This window comes from Cibotium barometz, chromosome 15 (genome assembly GCF_041138505.1).
Source record: "Cibotium barometz isolate CiBa-2024 chromosome 15, ASM4113850v1, whole genome shotgun sequence".
NCBI lineage: Eukaryota > Viridiplantae > Streptophyta > Polypodiopsida > Cyatheales > Cibotiaceae > Cibotium > Cibotium barometz.
In genome coordinates this window covers 22,243,033-22,251,927 of record NC_141060.1, presented here as the reverse complement: position 1 = coordinate 22,251,927, position 8,895 = coordinate 22,243,033, and positions in this window count along the sequence as shown.

The window sequence follows — 8,895 nt, the reverse complement described above, 5'->3', positions numbered from 1 at the left end:
GAACATAGATTCACACACAGAGTAATGCAATATGTAGCATGCCTAGAGAGGACTCTTAATTAGTGGGGCCAAAGAAAGACACTTGAATTGGACCTTTTGGGCCATTCGTCAAATTGAGCTACAAAGCAAAGTTACATATGTTGGGCTTCTGAAAGAGACTGGTGGGTCATGTGGTTCTTTTATTAACCCCATGGGTGGGTCTGACCAAGAGGGAGTGCCATGCCCTTGTTTTTGGGGATGCCGCACTTACCCTAATGCTATCATAAAGGGCTTTATTTGGTTCTATAGTTCCAGTAACACACTCGAATTGCACATTCACATGTGGTTGCCATACCACACATGTTTGGCTGTGAGAGCGAAATGATTTTAAAGAGTCCTCATCTAGTGGGGCCCCTCTATATGTGCACCCCAACATGGATAGATGACCGAGCACACTCACATACCTTCTTCTTTATCCATGGATTTATTCTCGTCCTCACACCACCTCTCCTTGTGCCCCATAACTTGACATTTCGAGCTTAGTACAAGCTCTAGAAAGGGGAGCGTCACAACACTTGCACCCACAAACATCACATACAAAACCTATGTGGGCGAAAATTTTCAAACTTCTACCAAAATTCCAAGGAGCTGGAGACCGTGTATTCCACATAGAGGTCCTTAACCAAATCTCTCAGGTATTTGAAATTTTTGACGATGCAACCAAAGTTTATCTCCTTGGACTCAGCCTTAAAGGCAAGGCAAGGCAGTGCAATGGTTCCAATCCTTGAACCCTCAGCACAAAGGTGCATTCAAAGTAGTGAGAGAGGCCTTCATACTTGGCTTTATAGCCTACGGGCCCAAATGGAGCCCCATCATCCAACTGTTCCAAGTGGAACCAAAACCCAAGGAAATATTACATGATTACATCGCACACATTATTTACCTTTTTTCGTGTTGCAAAGAGGGAAAAATTGAGTGACAAGCACTTAATGGATTGTATCCTCTTGGGCTTGCACAATCCAAGGCTACACGACCACATGTTAGTCAAGGACCTCTCCATCTTTGATCAGGCCTGCAAATGGGTGATGACAAAATGCGAGAAAGCTATTCCACGCAATTGGCCACCGCATCAATGACACCACAAAGCTCATTTATAACATTATCTTCCTCTCCTCCCGGGCCCCAAGCCTTACTAGTGGCACCACCCCAAACCAACTACTCACACAAAGCACCACCACAATCTTCTCCAGTGCCAATCTCTCCATTCCAACCGTTGCCTCTCTAGCCAAAACCCTATTTCTCATGGAAAGATTCAAACCAGGTCCATTGCTGAACCTGTGGAGCCCATGCGCTCCACCATCCCTGAGGCACTCATAACACCTCATCTCCCTTTGTTGGTGCCTCACATGGACCCTAAACCACTTGTGCACACTATACGTGCATCCCCAGGGAAACCACCTCTTTTGTGTTTCCTCTGCCAAGGACCACATAGAGTGGCTAAATTTCCTCAAAAGAAATCCAGTGACACCACAAAGCCGTAATTACATGCATAATCCACTCAAAACAGGTGATAATAGCGTTTATTTTTGACGACGAACAATAAGAAATAGGCTAATACACAATTAAGCAACAACAAAAGAACAATATATCAAGGAGGAATACTACTTAGCTTCTTTGCTCGAGACGTCCGTGGAGCGTAGCCACAGCTCTGATACCATGTTGGAGATGGAGGCGATAGCATGAGAGAGATGAGAGAGAAGCACACAAGACACAAGATTGAATCCCCAAAGTGTGTGGAATACACACAATAGATGAGTATATATAGAGGAGATCCTAGGGCTATATATAGAGACATTCTATATATATCCAACACATAAACATCTTATTGAATCCTATTTTCACCTTATCTCATCTATTCACATGCTAATCCCATTTAGTAGCTTTTTTTAGGTTGATCCCGATAATGGGTTTTTTTCTAAATTTCTGCCAATTGCTTGGCCTCATTAAAGGTTTTTTTTCTCGACGACTATTTCCATATTCATTCTCAATTTCTCAAATGAATTATATTCAATATTCCTCTTTTGAATAAAAGAATTCATGGGATTTACAGAAATCAATTCTACCCATATTTTCACTTTTGATAAATAATCATAAATTGAATTATATTAAAAATTCCTCTTCTTCTCATTGAATTTCTTGGATCTCAAATACCATGGGAATTCCTCTTTTGTCATTTAATTAATTGCATTCCAATGTCATGGGTATTCCTCTTTTATCATCAAATATTTCTCATTAAGTAATTTCATTTAAAATAAAATATCCATTAATTCAATATGCTAAGAATTTCTCTTTTTCCATATAAATGATGGAATTCCAAATGTCATAGGAATTCCTCTTTTAACATTTGAATATTTCTCATAGATAAAAATAAATTTATCTAAATTTTATCTTTGAATTTAATTAAAATACTCATTAATTCCGATATGCTAGGAATTTCTCTTTTCCCATCTCAATGATGGAATTCCAAATTTCATAGAAATTTCTCTTTTAACATTTAAATATTTCTCATAGATAAAATAAATTAATTAGATAAATTTTACTAAAATCCTTATTTAATTTTTAAATGAAATATACATTATTTTAGCATCCCAATTTTTCTCTTACTTCATTGGAATACATGGATTTCCATTGTCATGGGGATTACTCTTTTAACATAAAAATAAATTACTAGAAATTTCTCTTTTTTCTAATTAACTATTTATGCATAAACATAAAATCAAATTTTCCATGATTATAATGAGAAATATGGTAGGAAGTCCTCTTTTCATATTATGAATGAAAATGATTTATGTGTTAATTTTTCAAAAATGTTGCCATAGCTCCGCTGCTATTGCTGATAAATCTCAATAATTGGAAAGCATAAAGTTTAGTAATATCCCTATGATTAGAATAACCATAAATTGGATCAATATCCAATTATGGACTTGATTCTTAATTTTTTCATAAGTTAAATAGCATAAAAGCATTAAAAAGCCAGTTATTTGGCCTCTAATTTGACAAGCATAGAAATTACTTTTAGATTAGAGAATTACTTCATGAGAAGCTTCATTTGAATATAGAATAGGTCATAGTAATGACCATTCTTTGGGGGAGAGAGAGAAATGCTTAAAACCATTATAATTTAAGCATAAATGGAAATTTATGTGTTTTATCACTACAATTCATTAAAGAACTTCAATTGTATTCAAAAGCCATTCATTTGAATGCTTCTCAAGCTTGAGAGGGGTTGAGAAAAGAGAAACATTTGGAGATTAAAGAAAAAAGACCATAAACAACATTTTACCTCCTAGATTGCTTGATTCTTTGAGGCTCCCAACCAATCAATTGGTTTTGTATGTTGATAAAGACTCCAAGGATTGAAGAGAGAGAGAAGCTCCAATCTCTTCAATTTGTAGAGTATTTTTAGAGGATAATAGAAAATATTATTATTTTAGTATAATACTGGCATGGTATAGTTCTCATATTTTTTTACAAAGGCCTAAGGATCTATTTATAGGTGAGGGAGGCCTCTAACCAAGTCCAACTAGTTTCTAGAATTTTCCACGTTCAGTTTGGTTGAATTTGGACAAGATTTGGACATAGTTTTGGCTCCCTTTTTTTTACAAAGGCCTAAGGATCTATTTATAGGTGAGGGAGGCCTCTAACCAAGTCCAACTAGTTTCTAGAATTTTCCACGTTCAGTTTGGCTGAATTTGGACAAGATTTGGACATAGTTTTGGCTCCCTTTTGATTTGGTTTGATCTAGGAGAGAGGAGAGATAAAAATATCACAATATTTTTGAGTTTAAAACTCCACCACACATGTGAAATAGGCGCCTCCTTGAAGAGCCCCCTTCTCCTTACCAAGGTGTCAAAATTGAATCATTATACCCAAAATATCTTTTTTTTGTAATATTCATAGTTTTTTACTAATAAACCTTGTCCTTAGTCAACTCTTCATCTTATGTGAGCATTTACTCATTTTTGGGAGTTTTTCTTTTATTTTTCAATTTATCTCCTCCCTACATTTAGATTAATCTTATTGGTCCATAGGAACCTTAATTGGAGCATAATTCAAAAAAATTTGAAAATTTGGACCCTTAGGCTGTGGTTTTTTTTACCTATTTTGAATTAATTCCAATTGCACGTTGGAAAGTTCTTTTTGAATATCTGTTTGAGGGGAAACTATTTTAGACACTAGGAGGATTTTTATATCCAAAATATCTCAATTTTGGATTCCCTCTCTCTAGACATTTTCTCTCTCCAAGTCAAAATAGGGTAAAACATAATCTTTCTTTTATTTCAAAGAGGGGAATAATTACAAGATCAAAAGGGGAGGTTCTTACACATGTACACCTCAAAGCTGGAGGGAGGAATATTACATCCTACCCCACTTAAAGAATGCGAGATGTCCTCATCTCCTAGGTGGAGTATGATCTCTTTCATCTTCTTCTTCTTCTTCTATCACTTCCAGCGTTACTGCCTTGGAAGTGGACGGCCAATTTGGGAACATCTCTCTTTGACTTGCCCTATTCTGAGACGGAGGTCTTGCATTAGTTTGGATTAAAACTGCGGGTTGGTTAGAGGGTCTACCTCTAGGATTTCTCTGATTTTGGTGGAAAGAAACCTGATTACTCTGGAAGGAAGGAGCTGGAGTCTGGAATCTTGATCCTTGATTTTCCCGCCCTGAAATCCTTGTTCCAAAAGGAGTTGGGCAATCCATACTGCTATGTCCAAATCCTTGATAGTTATAGCATTTCACTCCCTTATTCAAGGGTGGAACTTTTGAAGTTGAATTCCAAGGGATTGAGTTCCCGGAAAAGGACATTTCTTCCATTCTGGAACTTCCCATATCCTGGGCTTGACCCTTATATCTCTTAGACGATGGAAGGTTGGAATCACCTTCTGGAGCTAAAAACCGTTTGGAACGTGATGGTGCTGGCTTCGACGGGACCTTGACATCAAAGGCCTTGGCGAAATCCTTCGCCATCCGCACTGCTTCGGCCATGGAAAGTGGCTTGGCATTCTTCACTAGGATATTCAAAGGTTCGTTCAGTCCTCAAATGAACCTCGCCATCAGCTGTTCTTCACCGAGCGGTGGCGAGTATTTGAGGAGAGGAGCAAACGCTTGGTGATATACTTTAATAGTTCTGCTCTCCTGGGTTAACTCTAAGAATTCGTTCATCTTTGTTTCCAACAAGCCGGGAGGATAGAATCTCTTCCTTAGGTAAATTTTGAGATCATTCCATGTCTGAGTGTTTCGATCCACACAGTTTGTCTCGCAGTGGTTTCTCCATGCTACTCTGGCTGTTTCTACTATCTTCAGCCTTGCAAGAGCCATTTTGCTCTTCTCATTGTACCCGGTGACACCGAAGTACTCTTCCATTGCTTCGATCCACTTCTCCATAGTCTCGCCCAAGTTTTCTCCTTCACCCTTGAAAGGTCTAGGCTGCTGCAATCTATGAAGAGTCACAAACATTCAAGTCGAGCTCTTCCTCATCAAGTTGGGGGTTATCATTCCTACCACGATGACCTCGATCCATGATCCTATCAATACGAAAATTCTTGTTAAGTCCTTTTATTTATAATTCAAATCCGACTTTAGATCCAACTGATTCTTGGGTTCTTTAGATTGGGCAGCTCTCCACAAAATTATGGGATAAAGATCCCTTATATAGAATTCATTATCAGATAACAATTCATTCAGAACATATCATTCATTATCTTAATACAATAATGGTCCACCAGACCGAAAATTGCATCTGAACATTTCTCCATGGAAGTTTCAGTTAAGCAGGTTTTTAATTTGTCATCCCTTAACTCGATCCACTAGGTCAAGTGTTAATAGTAGCAATCTGTCAAGCACAATCCACTAATCTCGTAGTGATTTGCTGAAGTCATTATCGTCATTCCAATTATAAACATCATCACAGGGACTCGTCCCATTCATCCTCATTGTGGCTTTGTTCAACTGATCGCTTTTCAACCAAAATTCAGAAATCATCTCAATTAGAATCCAAATCAACTTATCAATTCTTAACCAAAATTTTAAAATCATATCAACCACATTCGAATTCATCATCTGGATAGCATTTTTACTTATAATTTCAAGGTCTTAGATTTACTCATATATACTGCCAGTAAAGAGCTACAGTTATACCCTCGGTATATACGGGTAGTCACGGTCCTTGGAATTATAAGGTAAATACCATCATGACTAGGCCTCAAGCAAGTCAGGGATTTCCATAATACAATTGTGGTACTTCATCTGAAGAGCCACTTTTAACTTTATGAATCTTCATTCTAAATATCAATTTGTATGAATTTTATCACACAATTACAACCTTTTACTATTACTTCATAAATTTTTGACATTTTTGGCTTTTCAATTGATCCACTTTAGTCAATTCGCTCTGATACCAGTTGAAAGATCCCTGCCCCCTCCACGCAACGGATTCGGGTGCTAGCAGCGGAAGTAGCACTTCTTGCGTGGGACAAGATCCCTCACTCGGGGCCTCGCCCATGGATATTTGGACAAGAGACTAATCCATCGGTTCTTCCAAAACCGAACCCAGAAAAGCTTCCCTCGCCCAGAAAGCACGAGCAATTCCTGCAAGATATTTGTACTCTAACGTAGTTAGGGTCATTACTGACCAAACTGATTTGATCAAACCTGTGAGTCTCTTGGTCAGATCAAGGAAGAAACTTGTACTTGGATCATAGAAACTAACAACTTTTTCCCCATCAAGAGGCACAGCCGTTGATTCTTTTCCCATAGAACAATTACTATCCGAGATTTACTTTATCTATCGTACTATAATAGAATTGAGTCTCATTTTACGGATCCATCAGTCCAGCCTAACCCCATCAAGTCCCATGGGTTAGCCAACCACCCAACCACTGTAGTGATGGGATCCAATTAGGAATTTGGTTAGGTTTTATCCCGGGTGTACCACAGAAAAGAGTTCCTAGGTCCCCTAGCAGGATATTCATGCAAATTTAATGCCAGTCACACCATTTACACACCCAATATGAAATTGCCTTTTTCACAGATTCAGCTATCTTTAAAACAATCATTTAATGAAACCATAGTGTCACTGATCATAATCCTCAAAATCTCTAGTTGAATCCTAATTTTCAATCATTTCTTCATCGGTGTATCTATGACCTCATTGGCAACCAAAATGCTCACCACCTGTCTGTTGAAATTTGAGCATAATGATGAGCTATGGTGGATCAAACACTAGAATCAACATCATTAACAAAGTGATTAGCAAATGATTAAGACGTAATTAGTGAATAATTAGCAAATAGATTAATGTAGGCATGGATACTCAAAAACCAGCAAATTCTCATTAGGGCTATGCCTCAATTTATAGAGTTTACATCAAGCATCAAATCCCATTGATTTCTTCATGATTCACTCCCAGAATATCTCCACCTTTTGCCTGATTCTCTCCACCTCTTCTCTTTTCCTTGAATATCTCCCAGAATAACTCCACACTCCTACATTCTCTCATGCTACCCTTTATTCTCTCCCAGTAGATTCTTCTCACCTTTTCACAGTTTCTTTCACAATTACATCTTCTCTTTTACAGCCTCTATGCAAGAGCTTGTTCCCACACACACCCTATTCACTTGTATATTTCAACACTGTCCACTCAGGGGCCTTTTCGATAGTTCCTAGCTCATAGTAACCGGAAATATAATCACTTATAAAAATCAAGATGGAATCTCCGTGGAAGATCAGCAAGATCAACCAACAGATCCATATAAAAGAGCCATGGACTCATCCGTTGAGGACCAGCAAGGTCAATCAACCAGATCCATGCCCGATTTCAGAAAACAACTCTTACTCCTTGTTCCAATATCTTCCCCGACGCATGTGTGGGTATCTTTGGGGACCCACAGCCTGAGCACCATATGGTCACCACCCTCTAGGATCCTTCGCAGGTGACCTAGCGCTTCACTCATAGGCTGCTTCCTTGGTCCTTCATCCACCGTACCGGAAGCTCACCATTTAAATCGAATTGAGATTGGTCAAGACCCTCGACCGACCTTGCTATGTTAGACGTCCTCCGTTGCTGACTCTCTGTCAGCTATTGCAACTTTATCAGCTAGGTCCACGACCTCATTCACAAGACAGTCAAAATGCTTCCCCAGCATTTTTGACATAAAGCAGTCATTTAAAACAAGGTCATAAATACAGTTTCTATAATGAACTCTTGTCTTTCACATTGTTCCACATCCGTCCACATTACTTAATCCATATCCAATTCATATGTATACCCATTCTCATCCAATCACATCATTTTCCATCTCATCACATCTTTCTTCATTTATTCACATCACATCTCATCCACTCGCATCAACCCATATTCACATCCCATCACACCTCATTCATTTGACATCTATCTCAATTTACATTACATCTCATCTCATTCATTTCACATCTCATCTCATTCATTCTTATCCCGATTCACATCATCACATCTCATTCATTCACTCACATCAATATCACATCCTTTCACATATACATCCACATCCATTATTCCACATACACATCCGCATTCATTCTTCCACATACACATCCATATCTATTCTTTTACATACACATCCACATCCATTCTTCCACATACACATCCACATCCATTCTTCCACATACACATACACATTTATTCTTCCACATACACATCCACATCTGTTCTTCCACATACACATCTCATTACATTCCATCTTATCACATCCTCTTTTCATCTTATCACATCCCATACACATCTTATCACATCCATTCACATTCTATCACATCCCATACACCTCTTATCACATCCATTCACATTCTATCACATCCCATACACATCTTATCACATCCATTTTC